This window comes from Tachypleus tridentatus, chromosome 1 (genome assembly GCF_004210375.1).
Source record: "Tachypleus tridentatus isolate NWPU-2018 chromosome 1, ASM421037v1, whole genome shotgun sequence".
In the NCBI taxonomy this organism is placed as follows: Eukaryota; Metazoa; Arthropoda; class Merostomata; order Xiphosura; family Limulidae; genus Tachypleus; species Tachypleus tridentatus.
In genome coordinates, this window is record NC_134825.1 from 54,412,429 (window position 1) to 54,434,053 (window position 21,625).

Sequence of the window (21,625 nt, forward strand, 5' to 3'; positions counted from 1 at the left end):
ACATCTAAAAGCTATAAAGAGCTAATCAAACTATAGCTAAAACTTACGTGTTCCAAAACGTTTGTTGTAGTATCAATAACTTCAGGACAGACGAAGTTAGTTAATAAAAAAGGTTAGGCGATTGCGCACGCGTTTATGAAACAATCCTGTTTCATCAAGGCAAAAATCGAAATTACAAAGTAATGTTATAACCCATCTAAACCATCTGTTAACAGCTGGAAGCTAAACAATGTTTGTCAGTTTTTAACATCATAAGAATTATATACAGTTTTTGTTTCTGTTGAAGTAAATTTTACAATGATAGACAATATTGTGTTATTTGTTGAAGTAACAACAGAAGGTCGTGTTTAATAGTAATTTTCTTTCATGAATAATTTCTAAAAATGTGTCAAAAATTAGACAGCTAACAGAACCCAGATTCGATTTTCAAAATTTAAGGTAAAATATATCCCACTATTTTGCGTTATGTTTTGATGTAGAAGTTATATCCTTTACCGTGGCTTAAAATACAACTAGTATGATGTGTTTGCAAAACGTAGAGTATCTAACAATCTACGTTACGGTTACGAAATATAAAATAATAAGTAAAACATTATACTCATAAAAGAATGAACGTTCGATGTTTTAAAACATAAAGGAAACAACATGCTTTCGTGTAAAAAGCAGGTTATACCCTACAACGATATGCTATGTTGTTGTTTTTTAATTTGAAATGTTCTGCAATATCACATTGCCTTTTGAAAGATAAAATATCCTACGGTGTGTTGTATTCTCTTCTAATCATGTTTTATATCATAGAACATTATTTTGTGTTTTGAAAGTATGAAGCACCATACAGTGTGTTGTATTTCATTCTAAAAATGTTGAATATTGTAGTACATTATTTTGTGCTTTGAAAGTATGAACTATCTTAAAATGGTATATCGGGATTTAGAAACTAGAACCTTTGGTAAAATGAAAGGCAGTTAAGCAGCAAGTTTCTTTTTATACCTTATCTTTTTGTTTTTAAAGTAGTCGACTAGTGTTATAAATATAGCAATGCTATACTCTATAACGTTAAGGAGTAAAATAAAACACAGCGAAACCCTTAATAAAGACACAAAATCTAATGTGTTACAGGCGACTTCTCATATAACACACACATTGATGACAGTGATCAACACTTTGAACATTTTTAAACGCAGACTGATTCAGTTTTTAGGTAAATAACAGACTGATTGAGTTATCATGTAAACAACAGACTGATTGAGTTTTGTAAATAAGAAATTCAATGGGTTATCATGTAAATAACAGATTCACTGGGTTATCATGTAAATAACAGATTAATTGAGTTATCATGTAAATGGGTTTTTAATCAAGGAGAGAGGTTTACAGTCTCACGTTTCGTTTTGTTTTACTGAAGATTTCGTCGCACCCTTCCATGTATTTGTATAATATACTGACCACCTTTCAGTACAGTGATATTAATTATTTTTTAGGTCGCTGGAACTAGTTTCTTGTTAGTTTGAACTTTTTAGCATCAAATAAAACTGTTATTGATATTTTATGCTATACAGAACACTAAAAACAAATGCTCATTGTTATGAGTAAGTTATTGTACTTACAGGATTATAGAACATTAACAGTACTTGTCTAGAGGGTATACTTTACTTATACAATACATTAAGCAAAAATAAAATTTTAAATGTAATTTTTATTTTGAATAATGAATAAAAAATATAAACATATTATTTGATACTCTGGTATTTCATATTTGTTTGTGAGTCAGCTGGCCACAATAACAGTAAACGCCTACCATTGCTTAAAAATGAAATAGTAAATAATAAAGTAGGTACATTGAAATGTCAATTGTAGATCTTACGTGTATACAGGTCTCTGTACTCTCATAGTAGCGAAAGCTGATGTTACATTATCTAACATCGATATAGACAAAACTAGTGTCAGGGTTTTTTTCACCTATATCGGTTTCATTGTTTGAAACACAAAACTTATTTGGTGACCAACCCCAAAACATGTATGACCAACTAGGTCCTACAGTTTTGAGATCAGCTCAGCTAGATATATAAGGAACGTTACCCGATAAGCCTTTGTATACATACCTTTATCCTTAGACTGTCTGTTCATGTGTCTACAATTGAAATCTTCCCCATGTACGTCGATTCAAAGTTCGTAAGATAAAAGTATTGCTCAATCTTTTACCAAGTCTTTGGTGAATTTAACATGAATGTTCAGATAAGAGAGTTACTGGAAGAGGAGAGACACACCAAGTAAGACAGAATCTCTGTATAAAGTGGGAGTATTTGAACGTACTCTCTGTGATTAGCAAACTTCATAGGCTTGACGGAAACTTTCACACGAAATTAAAAACAAACAGATGTAGTTGATTAACTCCTACAGATAAACCATTATTCACTGGGTGCAGTCAATTGTTGAACGATATATCTGTGCTTAATAAAACACAGAGAGGAAGCACAGTGAAATAAATTATTGAACTTAAACCGATAGGAATAATAAAACGAAATTCATCCTAAGATGTTACTGTTTAAGATTAAGGATAATTGTATTAGAATTATTAAGTTGTAGTTCACACCGTTAGAAATATTCAACTGTATGAAAGAAAAACAGAGAAATACGTTTACTTTTTTAATCCCAGTATCACTATACATATACAGACACCCAATTTACTCGTGAAGAAAAACAGTAAACTGTTATAAAGTTCTCTAGTTTTGGATCTTTTGAAATATATGTATCATATATATATATATAGTTAAGTAATTTGATATCATAACCACCAATAAAGACTTCCTTATAATATCTTTAATCTTACAAATCATTGAATGCACGTCTAGCTAGTTCAACACAATAGTTGCATTGTTAAACATTCATTACTTACTCATGACGACCAACGTGTTTCATTTCTTAAAGTTTTACTGTTCAAAGAATTTGTTATGGAGAATAAGAAGTTAATTCTTTAAAAGGCAAGAAAATGATTAATTTTTGCTTTGATGGAACAGTAAACGTTACCATGGTCACTGTCAGATCTTGTTTTACACGTCTTCCAAAATTCCGAGTATGATGTTGAACAAGTGTTCAGTTGCTCAAAAAAAACAATATCACATTGTAATACCATAATACAAATGTCCAGGTAGCCAAACAGATGATGTAAATTTAACCAAAACATTGCGTAGATGATACAACTTATAATAAACTGTATAAAGATCGCATAAAGATCTATTGATAATATTGTTTGTAAATGTTTATTTACAATGATATATTTTTATGATATTTATACACGAATTTTACTGAAGTATCTGTTATATTTTAGTTGGTACATGCACTTGGCTACAACTGATATAGATAATTCTGAGAATTGAACATTCAAAATATAAATTAAATCACTAGCTTATGTAATATTTTAGATTTCAGTTTACTAATAGATTTCGCGTATTCCTTTAGATGCGAGTTAGTTACTTAATTAAGCTAATTCGTATATCACTATTCCTACAGACTCATATATTTAAAACCTTCTTCTGAAATTACTATGCTTTAACGTACAGATTTATTAACGCTAGTTGCATACATTCTGTTGAACTAAATGTAGAAAATTATGCTACCTGTCCCATAAAGCCACGCCCAGTTCTTGCGCTTCTGTTTAGATTCGTAGATTCCTTTACTTCATAAAGATGATGAAAAGAAACTCTTAGAAATCAGCGTTTTTATTTTGTTCTTTAAGTAATTATTTTGTATTAGTACAGCATATTATATATTATCTCGTCGACGTCATCATTTACAACTCCACTGCGGCATGAGTTACTCATAGGGTAGAGCTAATAAAAATACGTAGTAAATAGATCGGTCCAAAGCCTGTATTATGATTAATTAAACTTACTTGTTTTTCTTTGAGTGAAGTATTGTTATGGACTTTTTGAAAGACGAAATAATACTTGAGAGAATGATTTTCCAGCCATTTGACGGAGACGTCGCACAGTGTTTAAAATATTCGGGTTCACAGGCAGGGAAAGTTTCGGTGTATCAATCAAATGTCGATCATGATGTCCTATTCTGATTTTTCAAGACGACAACTAGGTAGGGTTTAGGGGCACTCTCAAAAAGAATCGGAACACAAGCCCCGTGTGCCAGCGTCTAGCAGCGTCTCTGTTGTTTAACCAGAAGATTGGTGTGATTCATTCTTACGTTTATTTCCATCGGTATATTATGCCAGTCAAGATGTTAATGGGTAGTAGATTGTGTGTGTAGACTCCGTTTAAATCCAATGTCTTAAAGCTAATCAATCCTACGTTAAAATATTGTAATGTTAACACCTAAGTAGTCATCTATCCTTATATTACTTCACATCGAAGTAACTGCATACAATATTCTAGATACTTTCACATTATACGCACTATTCTAGTGAGTTTCAAAGTTACTTCTGTGAGTTTACGTTCACATAATATAAAGTTTCCAAAAAGGTTTTCTTTTCACTACAGAAGAAAGTCCAAGTCTCTAATCTTGTATAGCACTACATTTATTTATGTACGATTATATAAGCATATTTTAGCATACATATGGTATCATTTTTTCTTCCACGTATAATAGACACGTTATAAAAACAGTTTTATTTTATTTCATGCTTTTTGTATAAATAGAACATTTGCTCCTGTCTGTCTTATTTCTTTTAACACAACTTTTAATTAACTTATTCCTATCTTTAAGTGTGCGGGAATACGAAACTAAAGTATGTCTGAGTTTCTGATTTGTCGAGATTACAGCTGTTGGAGAACATGTTTCTAAGTTAGCTACTGTGCTTGTTTAACATCTTTCCGTCTCTAAGTACATTTGAACGTATCGTATCTGTTTCGTACTCGCGAACACAGTTCTTAATGCCTTCTGCCTGTCTCTGTACTGTCTTTCAACACCTTATAACTATATCTGAATTTTTGCGAACACAACCTTTGAACATCTGCGTGGATATTCAGGATGTCACCGTTTAAAACCTTGTATTAAGTTGCTGAGTAGTTACGAACACAGCTTTTAAACAGGTTATATCTATTTGTCGATCTGTGGTTGTAAAAACATTTGAAACGTCTGTATCGGAGACTTAATTAACACGAAGGTTGTATTCATCCTTTTCTCTTGTGGGTCGATAAAGGTTAGAATTAAAAAAGCTTTAATGTAAGTTTGTGGAGGTGACAGATTTATAGATCAATAGAACAACGATTTTCTAGCTAGTCCACTGAACTGTGATTCTATATCTATTGAGAAAAACAGTTCATAATACAGAATATAACTTGTAATGTGCTAATTTAAAATCGTTACAAAATACATGAGAAATGGATATTTTTGAATACACATTTATGCAATCTTTACCAAGTATTCCTTTTGGGTAAAACATAATTTTCAAAGAAACTAAACAATAGTTTTTGTTCTTATTTTTTTTACTATAGTAACAAATGTTTGGACTACAAAATATCTTTAATGGGTGCGTCTTATTGATCCAGTTTAACCACGTGACTATCATGAGTCCAATAGATATCAAGTTCTCGTTGTCTCTGAACAGTGAGAGTGAAATATAAGAAAGAACAAAACGAGTAAATTACTTTGACTTGAAAAGTTTATTATTATTATTTTCATTTAAAAGTGACGTAATCACAGTATGAGATATAAAGAATAAAGTTTTTAATTTCTAGTTTTTAACCCTAGTTAAATATAGACGTGTTTAATTACACTTAACTGTCTAGTTTAATTCTTTTGTAGTTTAAGATTTTTGCATAATCTTACTTAATTACGTTGGGATTAGATATATATATGTAACATTAAACATACACACACTACCAAACTGTAACAATACTATTACAGAAATACTTCATAGTTCAATATATAAACTGCCTGGAACTAACATACCACCTACAAATATGAGAACCATCAAACTTAAAAAACAAAACAGCTGTTTTTAAGACTAGATAAAGATAAAGGTTTACAAAGATTGTCTTCAATTCCTCATTAAATTAGCTTCTGACTTAAACTGTTATAGTTTATACTTAAACATGTTTCATATAAGAAATATTAAAAACTTCAGAAAATAAAAAATTAATGTAAATATAATATTACTTTAATAAAATTAATTATATACGACATGATGGTAACTTTACACATACGGTACTGATAAATTAACAAATACACATGCGTTTATAGCTTTAAACACGCACGTGCACAAATAAAACCGTACAAAGCACTATTGAACTACCTTCTTGTTTAGAGCCGAATTTGGCAATTTTAATACCATCATTAACGAATAAAATTATACCTTTACGAACATGGTTGTATGATTTTATGTTATCAATAAATAAAGTTACAATTGTATATAGAAACCGTAAGAACCAAATCGTGTACAAATTGCAATTTCGCACTCGCGCATCTAATACATCTGTAAGAAACCGGTTGGTAACTTATAAAATTGAGAGCTAATTTTCAAATTTAAAGTGACTGCTGCACATGTCGAGTTGACAACAAATAATTACTGAAACACAAAAGTTTAGCTCCCTTCTTGGATACACCGAGGTATGCTCGGTGAGGAGATCTGACACTGTGAAAATATCCTCTTCGATATTAGTCTACGTAGATATTTCAAATCTTATATAATTTTCTTAGTTGAAACAAGCCAGCATGACACCACTAAAGAATGACTTGTTTCAAAATATTATCTTATTGTGATGTCACTTCACATCAGTATTCAAGAAAGAAATTACATGTCACTTTAGGCATTGTGCATTATAATACTAAATATGTTTATTTTTAGTTTTGATGCTATTACAATAAATGTCATTCTAAACATTGTGATACCTATTCACAGTTAGTCCGACAGTTGTCATTGTAATTTGAATAAACGTTGGAAGTGGTTTCGTAGTGGAAGAAACTTTATTACAGTTATGTGGTTTCTTCGTCACCAAATTTCAATTTGTCTTCGTCTTGCTGCTGTTGTTTGTTTGTTTTTCAAAACTAAACTAATTTTTTTAAATACTCCCCTTCAATTTGAGTTCAAATGCTCTTTGTATTTTTAATATCTGTAACTAAATGGACCATATCAAGCATGAGTCGTTTGTGCTTTATAGCAAGGGTTAAAGTCCTGTTTCAACAACATATTATATTAACCTGGTGACCAACATTTGTTGTTGTTTTTTTTTTAAAAAAAAGCCTCTACCCTGACTCTCTAGAACGATTTGTTTAAAATCCTTTATATCCACGGCACTTTACAGATAGTTATTATATCTGATACGTAACTTGAAGTTCACAGTGAGAATAAATTACTTACCTGTTTTCCAACAGACCCATACTCAGATGTCACTTCGAGACTGAATAAAACGGTTCATATTACTCTTCAAAATCTACATTAAGATTCTAGCTTTAACGGCATTTACACTGCTAAAAATTTGCATTAAGATTCTAGCTTTAACGGCATTTACACTGCTAAAAATTTGCATTAAGATTCTAGTGTTAACGGCATTCACAGTACTAAATTTCTGCATTAAGATTCTAGTGTTAACGGCATTCACAGTACTACAAATCTACATTAAGATTCTAGTGTTAATGGCATTTACACTACTACAAATCTGCATTAAGCTTCTACTGTTAACGACATTTACAGTGCTAAAAATTTGCATTAAGATTCTAGTGTTAACGGCATTTACACTGCTAAAAATTTACATTACGATTCTAGTGTTAACGGCATTCACAGTACTGAAAATCTGCATTAAGATTCTAGTAATAACACCATTTACACTAGTACAAATATGCATTAAGATTCTAGTAATAACACCATTTACACTAGTACAAATCTGCATTAAGATTCGAGTATTAACGGCATTTACGGTACTACACGCTCTTGAGAATGTTTTTGGCTTCTTGTATAATGGACTGTCCAACGTGTCCACTGTCTCGGATAGCATCCTCCGAACATTTATATAGTGATAGAAATTGTTTACATTAGGCTACAGTGGATGAAGTAAAGTCACCTTAAACATTCTTCAAAAATAACACAGGTCTGCGATGGTTTCATTGTCTCTAAATGTTCACATGTTCAACAGTAATTCCTATACACTGAATCCGAAAATGACATCCACTTTTCTTCATCAAGTACAGATGTTTCACAAAACATCATAATGCAATACATAAAAGTCTAATAGACGAAGATTTCACAAAATAAATCAGGATGAACGTGGATGTATATCCATTTGACATCAATGTACTTCCACTTTCTCCAGTATCTTTGTATTTTTGTTAACAAACGTAATAATAATAAATGCGCTCGTTGTGGTAAACGAAATAACAATTTGATTTAAGTAAAAGTTTTTCTTACTGATTTGTAAAATATTCTTACGTTATAGAAAAAAAAAACATTAATATTATTTTCAAAATCTGCTACTGAATTATGGGAAATGCGTTATTAAAAACAAAAAAAAAACTTTTATGAAGTTTAAATTCGGAGACCTGTGTAATCTGAAATTTCATTTATTGTTAAACTTTGTGGTTGTAATAAAAGATTTTCACTATAAATTGAAGAAATGTTCGTGTCTTACATCTATCTTTCATAACAATTATGTTTCTTGTAAAATAATTCGTGTACGACTGAGTAATAACACATCACACTACCTTATACTACCTTCATACCTTATTATTAGGTATTGTAATATTGATTACGAAGCAAGTAACAGTCATTATGTTACTAAGTAAAATGTTCGAATACAGGATAATTGGTTTTTCTTGACCTACTTTATTTACCTTTAGGATTGATCAGCTGATAAAAGTGGAGGTAAAATGAAATTTTTGAACACAATAATTATGTATTCTAATACTTTGTAAAAAGAAAAGGAAGAATGGTGATTTTATCTGAAAGTATGCTTGCAATCCCACATTACTATTTTGATAAATTTAGAGTTATTGGGATTAATAACTAAGTAAAATCGGCAAACAAAGGCTCATACAATAAGTCTCATAAGCCTTATTATTACTGGTTATTGTTTTCTTCTAGCTTATTACAGTTTAAAGAAGGTTAAGTTCGTCCTAGTCTGTCAAACCTTCGATACTGATGTAAGTTTATTATTCAGGATAATAGGTTTTTCCCTAAAGGTGCAGAGGACTTGATTTCATTGTTTATTTTGTTTCATGAAATACAAGTACTTTTTTGAGGGTAAACCCGTGAATGTTCTTTACAACAATTAATTATTAAAATAACAAAACACATCCTCAACTTTTAAGCGGATAATTTTAATATACCGACATAATTCGAAAAAAAATAACTTCACCCTTCATTTACAGTTGTTTTTTTACTGTTTTGTTATAAAAATCAAACAAGTGATCCTAACGTGGAGATGATCTATCACAGCTGGTTAGGGTGAAAAGCTTGATTTAGTAAATTCACCTGTTTAAACTTGTATATTTTTATTTTCTTCTGCATTTGTGTTTCTGATCTCTAAAACATTTCTATCAGTGAATGGTGTTTGCAAGCGATTTTCAATATTATTCCATCATATTAGGAAGAAAAAACACAAAAAAAACAATGTTTATATAGTATGATATTATTGTTAGCGACTGCATTAAAAAAACCGTATAAAGCTTTTGTCCAATAAAACACACATGAATTGCACGTTCTCAGTTCTTCAACTTGCCTTATTGTACACCTTTGTTTTACTCAGTTTACTAACATTCTTTATATATGTTTTACGTAAGACAAACTTATAGTTTTTAAATAATTGTAATGCTATTGGCAAGCTAAAAGTCGAATACTGTTAGAAAATTATTTTTACGTGTCTGCAAGCCTAATAGCAATGTAATATTTTCTAAAAATTCCACAAACTATTAACCGCTTCCTTAATATTTCCCGTAAAACAGAAAACCGTTTTATTTAATCATTAAACTCTTACCTACTGTTTGATTGCATTATGTCATGACATTTTATAGTGTTAACCTACTAGTATGAAATCATGTTAATCTGAGTGTAATGTTTAAGCAAATACAGGCGAGTATAGCACTAAAAAAAAACAACATAATACAAGTCCTTAGTGAACTAGAAATACTTGAAAATACATGTAATTCTGAAATAGCTTATTCAGCCATTGTATGTTCATAGGGCATTTACAATTTTTGTTATGCATGATGTTTTAAACAACAGGTTAACAGTGATATATATTTCACTATGTTATGTTTTGTACTCTAGTCCACAGATTCGAAACGCTACAGTTTTACACCAATTAGAGATATTGAACAAACTCAGATATTAATATATACTTAACTGTATTACGAAAAATTATGAAAAACCTACGTGTATTCAATCCTCAAATGCCCTTGCGTGATGTATTTGTACCTCACTTTAAAAGGACATCTTTCTAGGGCTTCTTGCTTGTCGTTTTTTAACTTCGTTGTTACGTGTTTTGTGGTTAAAGAAACAGGTGTCAGTAACAGAAGTTGCTATTGGAACACATACTCATTTCTGCAAATTTTGAATTATTATTAGCATCGAAGTAAAATAAGTAGACGAAGGTAGTATGATCAGCTGGTCGAAGAATCTAATAGTGCTTTATGAATCCTTTGATGAATTATGAAAAGAACGTGAGACGCTTTTTGTGGATGAATAAAAACTTCCATCATCCATGTTCTTAATCTTATATGTAAAACAACTAGTTCTATATCTGTTTGTAGTTTTCTTTTATTTTTACTTGTATATTTTTATTTTATTTTTTCAGGTTGACGTGATCAGAACGACCCTTCGTTTGCCGACAGCAAACTTTAGAGAGATATTAGCTTCGTGAGGCTTACTGACGCCGCTGCTGAAAGCGGGTCTGTGGACACGATTCGATTCTGTGATGGTATTCATACATCTTTCGGCAATTCACCATCCTCGGGCATGAATAAGCAGTCACGCAAACCTTCCGCTTTTTAAACGACTTCAGAGGTGAGGTCATTCGCGAAGAAAACTTGTGCTTCGTTGGTTCCCACTCGGTTTTTTTTATAGGAGTAAAAAAAACATAGAGATCCCTCTGAGCTCTTACAGTCTGACACAAATGAATCTGAAATTTTCTGCCATAAAAAAAAGAGAATTCTCCGATTTTACGCCTAGCAATATGTAAACAAACGTCCTCGATAATTCCATGTCAGTTAAGAGAACATATCTCCAAAAGAAGGTTAAAGATAATACTTTAATCCATACTCAACAGTTAGTATTACAAAATATAAAGCTATCTAAAACATTGGCTAAACATCTCAGATTACTTACTGTTCAGCCACAGGTTGAGCTAGGCAGTGACCGCAGAACGTCATGAAACCACTCACTGCCTCTACGATATAATCAACAGCTAAACTGAGACGCTGAGAGAAAAGTGAGTGTGTAAAAGCACTTTACCCGTTAAGAAGCTGAGGCTAAGTCAGGCCTACTCAAGCTAGTCACGTTATCATAAAGCTTTAAATGAGGGGAGAGTGAATTTTGAAAAAGAAGAGAAGTCTTCTGAGTCAATGGCAACTATCACTGTTTCTAACATTAAAAAAAAAAACATATACATAGAAACAGAAAATATTTGCAGGCTACCGATAAAACTTACTGAGTCGTCTACATAAAGTTATCAGAAAAAATCCCCAACTCCTATACATAAACACACCTTCACAAGCATCAAAGTGATAAATATTTCGCATTTAGCCTGAACATCTGTCAGATTCAGGCCTACATCTCCTTTAAATAAAAGAGAAAAACTAAAACAGCTGTTCATTTTAAAATACTCAAGTCTTTTAACATGCAACTACATGAATGATAATTCTGCATCTCTGTTCCAATTTGAAGAGTATTGGTTGGACTGGCTTGTTCACACTATCATGCCATAGGAATGTGTTTAATTTATCTTTGTGTGTTTTAATGTTTACATGAAAATAACTGTTGCTTCAAATATGAACGTTCGGGGAAATATGAGCTTTAAGGTAAATCTTTCAAAAATCCCATCTCTAGTTATTTATTCTATAACTTATATATATATATATATATATATTATGTATATGGACCCCTAAATATTTAGGTATATTTTCAAAGTAAGCCAATTATTAAAAATATTTGAATCTACACCCACAGTGGTCTGGTCTTACAAGTCTGAAATGACAATGTTATAGCGTTTTATGTTTGTTTTGTTTCAGTACAAATCTTCAACATAGGCCATCTGCGCTGTGATTGTCACAGGGAGTGAATATAGAATTTTAGTGTGACCCTTCCCGCTGGAAGTAAAGAAAGAAACGTCAGACTGTTTCTGACAGAGGTTAAACTTCTTACTTCTGCCAATAAAAAATGTACAGCTGTATATTTATCCCAGTGGCCCGGCATGGCCAGATAGTTAAGGCACTCGACTCGTAATCTGAGGGTCGCGGGTTCGAATTCCCGTCACACCAAATACGCTCGTCCTTTCAGCCGTGGGGGTGTTATAATGTGACGGTAAATCCCACTGTTCTTTGGTAAAAGAGTAGCCCAAGAGTTGACGATGGGTGGTGATGACTAGCTGCCTTCCCTCTAGTCTTACTCTGCTAAATTAGGGACGGCTAGTACAGTTAGCGCTCGTGTAGCTTTGCGATTAATTCAAAACAAACCAAACCAAACTTATCCCAGCTGTTAAAAATAAATACAATAACAAATACACGAAACTGTCATGTATGTATATTCTTATTTAAAACTACAATATTCTCTTTGATCAAATTATAATTTTCGCAATATTTACAATTATACTACACACACACATTTATTGAGTTCTACACATGAGCGGTCGTTTGATACTTAAATAACAACACAATGTCATGACATATATATATAGACTATACAAACTATCATGATTTTGTGTGAATGTATAATCTCGATATATTGACTAAAATGTAGACAAAAGACACTGTGTTGGCATTTGACACACCTTCTTAGTATTCTTAAGATGTACACAGGTATTCTAAAGATAAGGAAAGCGGATGTCATACTGATTTTAAGAAAAGGTGAATGATATATAAAGCAGGTGATGTCCTGAATGTGTGAAAAGATGAATTATACGGAAAGCAAGTGATGTCCTGAATCTACGAAAAGGTGAATGATACGGAAAGCAGGTGGTGTCCTGAATCTACGAAAAGGTGAATGATACGGAAAGCAGGTGATGCCCTGATTCTACAAAAAGGTGAATGATATGGAAAGCAGATCTCATCTTAACTCTGAGAAAAGGTAAATGGCAGTGCTGTAAGAATTAAAAACTAAGATAATCAGAACGCCTTCACAGCAACATGCAAAAAAAAAAAATCACACTAGCCTATCGTGACGCAGACCAACACATCTGGCAAGAAAAGACATACAAGACAATCCATTAAGCACGCTCGAAACACTAGTCATCTCGGTAAGAAAGCATAACAATAGATCGATTAGAAATTTAGAAACACGAGCTGTTAGAATAAAGAGATTACAAGTGTATCTAGGAAAAAAAAATATTACATCACGAGACACACTGTTATACCGAGAAGTATATTGTATTTTACGTCACAATACGGAAGTATAACACTAGACCTCTAGTTTGAAGGGCCCGGCATGGCCAGGTGGGTTAAGGCGTTCGACTCGTAATCTGAGGGTCGCGGGTTCGAATCCCCGTCGCACCAAACATGCTCGCCAGCCGTGGGAGCGTTATAATGTGACGGTCAATCCCACTATTCCTTGGTAAAAGAGTAGCCCAAGAGTTGGCGGTGAGTGGTGATGACTAGCTGCCTTCCCTCTAGTCTTACACTGCTAAATTAGAGACGGCTAGCGCAGATAGCCCGTAGGTAGCTTTGCGCGAAATTCAAAACAAACCAAAGCAAACCTAGCTTGAAGTATAGTAGATGTACAAAAGGATATGTTTAGAATTAAAATATCTGTCATTACCTAATTTGCTCATCAGTAACAAAACACCTATATCACGATATTTTATATTATAAATAAGTCTAATAATGCAACGAAAAGGTAATAAATTATTGTAAGATCTTAAATAAGCATAATCAGTTACGTTGAGAAATACAATAAACAGTTGAAATGTTTAAATATTGACAAAATTATTTACAGACACACTTCACTGATCATTTCTTATTCTGCCTCTTGCAGCTATAACAGATTTTAAGGCTGTCATAAGTTATATTTTAATCCTTCTCGACTAAGTGATAGCACAGAGAAGCCTCACAATGTAAGATAAAAGAATAACATTTTCCTTTCCCTTTATCCGTATTCACTTAGATTTGTTTAATGTTTGTTATGCCATACATATTCTGAGAGTAGTATATTTTAATTTTTACCATGCCCACTGGAGTTAATGTAACTTTTATCGGTGTACTAAAACGAATTTGACTATCCAAGTGAATAACGTATAATTTATAGCCGATATGAAATCGCAGTTGAATGCTTTTGCACTCGTGGAAAGTGTGATGCTACTACAGAGTTATTTCTCCTAGCAATGGTATATAACAGCCTTTTCCGACGCAAATTATTCATACACCCAGATCGTAAAAATGTGTTCAGCGTGGGATTTTGAATTTCCAAGACGGGGATATGTCTTGTATGTAAAGATATTGGAAAATAAAAGGAAATGAATGAAGCTGATATACCATGGTCATACAGAAAGAGACCTTCAACACCTGAGGTGTCTTGTAACTAGTGACAATCGACAAACACAGTCAGCTATAAAAGCCAACTAAGTGTCCCAGCCAATAGCACGCCACATAACCAAGAAGGACCTTCGTCTGAAAAAATAGTACATCTCACATATTCCAAAACTGATTCTACAAAGCTCAAGAAAACGGAAAACAAAACGAGTATTCGTGTTCTTCCACACGAAGACATATTGGTTAAGTCATCTATTAACTTCTGTGGCTCCCGGTGACACAGCTGTATGTATACGGACTTACACCGCTAAAACCGAATTTCAATACCCTTGGTGGGCAGGGCACAGATAGCCCATTGTATAGCGTTGTGCATACTTTCAATCATTCTATACCTTTACAATTGGCGCTTTAAAACTGTCATTTCAGTAAACTAGATGAATTATGGAAAATACGTAAAGATGTGTTCTGAGTATCGCAGCCAAATGAAGAAGCCTTTTGCAACAAAAACTACGCAGCAAAACTGTTGTAAAGATACACGGTTATCAAAAGAACATGACTGAACGTGGGGACGTGAACTATACAATTGTGGTTTATCTCCAATACCATTTCAATATAACGTACTCTAGCTCCATGTAACTTGAACTGAGTTGAAAAGCCTGTCAGAATGTCTCTAAAGAGAATTATTTTAGCCTTTACACATATAATATTAATATTACATTAGTCACCTTAAAAAGCCAATGTTATCAACGTCATTGAGATAAGGTCATTGCCTTCCTGTTAATTTCTCACCCTTTCTTCGAAATTAGCATTAACCTGCTGTCCCCTAGGCCTTGTCTACTTATATATATATATATATACAACAAGTTACGTTATTAGTTCGTTAAGTCTATATACTGACCAGAATTTCTTGATGAAAAAATATAGAGAAAAAGAAAGACAAGAGAAGACTGATACTATCTGTTGACGGGAACTGATGCGTGTTTTTTAATAGTGAACATCCCGTGGGAAGAAAGCAGGAAAATCAAGTCTCTCACACGGGACGTACCCATTTCGGCAAACAGTAAAAGCAAAAAAATAAATAAATTATGCAGTTGACACGAGATAAGTGACAGATGGTGCTTTAGTGACAACCTTCTCATGTAATATCAGGGCATTTATCAAGCAAGATCCGACTTACATTTTAGCTACATAGTTATGTTGTTTTTAAGGATTATAGAAAATTGTTTCAAAGTCCTGTGTTTTTGTTGTCGCTGTTTTACGTATGACCCGAGGTATATGTATGTCTAATGTTATTGCTATTTTTGTTAGAACTGTTAGAGTAGATTAGTTTGTATACAATAATCATCCACTAATAATGGTGTGAATGCCCTTACGGTAGTAATTTTCAACAAATCCAACTACTTGAACAGGAGGCAAGCTTCTATGTTATACAAACACAAGTATGAAATAAGCCTGCTCTGAGGTTGCAATTTTTAAGATTTCTAAAGTCATAAGACAAACCATAAAATAAAAATTCTATAAAATCAAAGAATTCATGTACCCCATTTGTAGTTTGGGTCAGTAACTGAATAAATATATATTATATAAAAATTTATATATTTATATATACATATACGGTCTTTCGTATGAGTTGTTCTTCTTACCCAAATACCAAATCTTTTTTTCTCATTTCAGTTTCAAGTCATTCTTTTTCGTGTAGCTACTTATATGCACACAATCAGATCAGAACACACCACAGAAGTTAATTAAGCTTCGTTTTTATGAGGTATAGTTACTTTCGAGTATCATGGTTTCAATCTCAACCGTCAATATCTTTGTATTCTTCTCAAATCTTTGCTCAAATCTGAAAAGATATAACTCAGTTGATAATACCAATGAAAATATATCAAATGACAAAGTCGTATGTGTTTTGAATTAGATACGAGTGTTACATTATTACATACGCATTCGTACATCTGATTTTTCCATCTCTTTATCAGTAACATGCTACTTTGTATTTTGAAGCTGTACAATAGAAAACTATTTTTAATCTTAAACCTACAGCATAATAATTGCAATGGTAAGTATTTATCATTAAATTAGTTATTGTCGCCACAAATTTCTTTTTATATGAAATAAAAGTCACATGTCTTTAAATAATTATCTATTTGTTATTTCCAGAAATATAACTTTTGGAATTTAACACACTATCTTATCAAAACATTTTGAGGGGGAAGGGGAATCTACAACGCATTTTGGTATTGTGTTAACGTTCACCCCTTTTTCTTTTTACACTGGCTATTCTTAACACTCAGTTTGGAAAAAGAAAAAAATTAATTATGCAGAATTAATTTTTGTCCTTTATATCCTGAAAGTATATAACCTTACTATGTAAAGACTCCAACTGTGTGTTTTGAAATACAAATTGTCGTGTAAATAATATTTAACGGCTCGAAAAACACGGTTTAGCCTATTCAGCTTCTAAGATGGTTCTTCAAATAAGAACTTTAATTGTGTCTTACTTTGTGTTGATGTTTACATAGAAGTTTTGACATCATTAGCCAAGTTCTAGCTGCTTTCGAGTCAAATGTACAAAACTAATTAACAACTTTTGGGTTTGTGAATTACGTTTAATTTTCATATTAAACGCAAAATTAGGAGTTAAAAATTAAAAGCTGACATTTATCCGTCTGTGATTTTTCGTCGTAAGTGATATTAAAGCAAAACCAGTTTCAATTTCACTAAATGTTAGTTAAGATTATTTCATAGTTGTCTTTCTTATTAGGTATCGTAAAAATAAGGTAAAAAATCACAGTTACACCAGAAAGAAGTAGAAATATGTTATAATTTCCATAAATATATTAATGCAGTTGAAATTTAGAAACACCTACTTTCAGGATGCGGCCATATTTTACAACTATCATTTACGGTCTGAACTGAACGAAGGAAATAACGTTTCTGAAAAAAATAGAATATTAAATCAAATTTAGGTATCGAGATATAAGAGTACCCTGATATTCTAGTCAGATTTAGGTATCGAGATGTCAGAGTATTCTGATATTCTAGTCAGATTTAGGTATCGAGATGTTAAAGTATCCTGATATTCTACTCAGATTTAGGTATCGAGATGTCAAAGTATCCTGATATTCTAGTCAGATTTAGGTATCGAGATGTAAAAATACCCTGATATTCTACTCCGATTTAGGTATCGAGATATCAAAGTACCCTGATATTCTAGTCAGATTTAGCTACCCAGATTTCTGAGCACCCTGACATTCTGTGCTTGTAGCCATCTTTTTAATAGTTTTTATCTATCAGAGTTCAAAATCAACACATAGCTTACCTGCTAAAACGTGAGAGTTCAGGAAGATTGGTTTTAATGGTCTGTAAAATTGGAACAAAGCTATTCCTGTTATTAGCATATCTCAACCTACCTAAAATCACACAATAAGATATAATACATCCCCTGGATACTTGATGACAATTAACTGAAGATTCAGGTCAAAATTAATGATATATGTAAAGTAGTGGAATTAAGTGTGAACAAGATGTGAAAACCTTTAAAAGTATCTACAAAGCAATGCCTTCAGACGTACACCATATGTTGAAAAATGCGAATGGTTTGATTTATTGACAGATATATTTTATTGTTTGCTTGATAAATTTATTGGGATTTCTAAAAATTAGACAAGACAGAAAATCGTGAAAGTTATTACAACATAATATAAGGGCTTATACAATTTTATTTGGAAATAAAGACTAAAATAAAATTCCCATTTAAAGTCTTTCAGTTATCAGATACTAATATATATACAGTACAAAACATATTTTCGTTGCCAAAGAATTCTACCAAAATCAGAATCTTTACACAAAAATAAAAACATTAAATTTGTGTCCTACAATAAGATGTACATATTTTTATTTATTAATTTCTAGGCTTCACGAAATATAAGCGTGGGTGTTTTTCTTATAGCAAAGCCACATCAGGCTATCTGCTGAGCCCACCGAGGGGAATCGCACCCCTGATTTTAGCGTTGTAAATCCGTAGACTTACCGCTGTACTAGCGAGGGGCGTATAAGTAAGCTTTTTATATCGTTTTCAAAATTTTATGAGAGAAAATTGAGGTCTTTTTACAACATTTTAAGGTAAGTTCTGCAATGCTTTTGTAAGCTCCCAAACTAAACTTTAAAACAACTAGTATCTTAAATGGACTGATTTATTTACTCTGAAACGTTTAAGAAGAGATTAAATTAACAAGTACTACACTAGTTATAGTAAACTTAACCTAGAACAACATGCTAAATGTAATCCCAAAAATATTCTCTTCCTTACCTTTATTTTAACAGTTATTCTTCTGTGATCAATTACTTTGTGTGATCAAACATTCTTAGTATTACTAACATTTACAACTTATACAAATACTGGAGTTAGGCCTAACAGCGATCCTGCTTCAGAAGTGAGTTGTCAATTATTTCTTAGTGTTGTGGACTTTGAATCATCGCGAGCATGGTATGAAGTTCCTACCCATTAAATTCCTTGTAAGAACTTTATACCTCGCTCTCGAGAACCCAGCTGTTGTCCTTTCTTCACTTCAGCACCTTCAATCCAGCAATGTCCAGCGAGAATTTCACACTTGGTACTAAGGAGATATGGCTTACTTTTTACGTAAGAATACAAAACAGAGGATATAAAAAAAATTGATAAAACGTTTTGTATTTAATTGTCAGTTGTCTTTGTAACTTGATTCACTGTTTAATTAATTCGTTTTGTAAGCCCAGCTGAAATAATATCGAAAGTTATACGACCTGTATAAGCTTAGCAACAAGACAGTTGCTTCAGTTGCACACATTTGATGTTTCAGCGGTTCCTTAGATTGATAATCCAGTGAAAATAAATTTCTGAGTTGACTAACGAAAGGTTTACTTAACGTCAACGCTGCAATACAAAAGAAACTGAAACATTAAAACCGTGCGCGCGACATCCGCTGGCGTAGTAGAACGCGTCCACTGAACGTTGAGAAACGTCCTGATTTTATTGAGTAGTTTAGAGTTGACAATGCAAGGTAACTTCTTCTTGTTTAGTAATAATGGTACCTTATAGTACGGCGTTCCAACAACATAAATATAACAAAAAGAACAATGCTGTAACGAGACCAACGTCTTCTTCCACGGCTAGAGTTGAACAAGCGACTGACTGGTTTTATCCTCTCTCTGCCCTGTCTATCTCTACACGCGCGTACGTTGGCACTGCAGCAACTGAAGAGCAGTTTACAATCAGCCTTGTGATTGGTGACTTTTTCCTTATGGTACCGCCTCTTTCGCATTAGGCTACCAATCATAGTGTAATTTTTATAATATTACCCAATGAGCTAGTCTCGAAACTTATATTATCTAAGCGTAAAGTTTTTGTTTAGATCGTCATAAACGCGTTCGTTAGGAATTGGCCGCAATGAAGCAAGAAATGACATTATAGAAAACAATTTCCGTTGTAACTGCGCAACCGTGTAGATAGAGCACAGCCTGGAGAGAGAAGCTCAACCTGCCAAATGCTGCATCAGATGAGTGCAATTAAAGATATGCGTTCATGTTCTGTATGCAAATCATAAGAAGGTTTTATTAAATGTAAAATTGGAGTTGTATGAATAGTTAACAACAGATGCACAACCAGCAGTCTGAGGTGCGTTTTAGATGGATGATTTCTAGATTAAAAACAGCAATAAAAAACTCTCTCACTATCGTAAAATATATCTTCATTTGCCTCGTTAACCAGAAGACTTTCCTGTGTTTCTTCATTGTATTCACAATTTATTAATTCGAGACTAGTTTTTGTTCTTTGTGCTAATACAAGTATAATTGGGTTCCACGTTCTTGACATGACCTTTTATCAATGCAAGACAGAGGGTTTCTGTCTTACTAGCTCGTTTAGAAAGCTTATAACCTCATGCTCACACAGTTTATATACACGCAAACTTAACATGACATCCGGATTTCCTAACATTATTTTTGAATGACGATTACGTTATTGAATGTTCGACTGAAAAGAACAGATGATTTTGTACATCCGCCTTTAACGCAGAGATGAAGATTTCTCGTATTAGACAGATTAATTCTCAACTGAACGTATGAACAAAATAGGAAATTTCATATATAAATTTGCAAATAGTTATGATATCTGATAATAGTATATTCGAATTGTTATCGACTCTGATAGAAATTCGTAAAACCCTAAAATTGTTCGTTTATTGTCTGATAAGTTTATCATTTCCAAACGCATCCACCTCTAATCATGCTATTAACGAAGTCCATTTGTTGTTGTTTTTAGTATAAAATCATTATAAAAACCCATGTTACATTTAGAAACATATCAACAGATCTCGTCAGTAAACAAAAACCAACCCATAAGACTAATGTACATGTTTTTTAATATATATATAAACGCTAAATTTTGTGTTTACGTAACATAACAACTACTAACTAGCTTAAGCCACATAAGATCACTTGTGATCAACGCTTTTGACTATATTGCTTAAATTCTCACATTTACAAATTTAATACACGATTATTAATTGAATCCCTCATTCCTTGCTAAACAATTTTCTGTGCAGTACTCAGAACATGCCACCTATCGAATTATAAATATTATAGTTTTACAATTATTATATTCTTGAGGATATCGTATTTGGCTCTTGACAACTGTACGTTTTAAATGTGAGTGTGTCTCCTGCAAAAAAAAATAAATAAAATTGATAAATTATTCATATTTTGTCTTCAGAAGATACGTTATTCTCCTAACTGGCTCAAATCAATACAACTACTATTATTAATTCGTAAAACATGGAACTATTATCTATTTTAATGTTATATAGAAGTACTGGTTTGAAAATTTGCTCTTAGGGTTAGTACAAGAAGGGCTTCGATAATATGTACATAACTGACTTAATATTTTCGTCAGCATTACTGTTGATAGATATGTTTCAATTTCCCTCCAGATGGGTTCTGGCTTAACTGTCTCTGCATTACAAAACGC

The 21,625-nt window shown here is 32.4% G+C and overlaps 1 long non-coding RNA gene across 2 annotated transcripts in view; it reads left to right on the forward strand.

Moving 5' to 3' along the window:
• The window catches only part of LOC143249021 (uncharacterized), a 101,697-nt gene extending 85,488 nt beyond the window's left edge, over positions 1-16,209 (forward strand). The window contains exons 3-4 of one of the 2 annotated variants that reach the window (XR_013027369.1): positions 10,737-13,222; positions 15,544-16,209. This is a non-coding gene — a long non-coding RNA (uncharacterized LOC143249021). Of the gene's footprint in view, positions 1-10,736 lie in introns of both variants that reach the window. The other variant, XR_013027367.1, reaches the window with a different exon arrangement.
• The last annotated feature ends 5,416 nt before the right edge of the window (positions 16,210-21,625 follow it).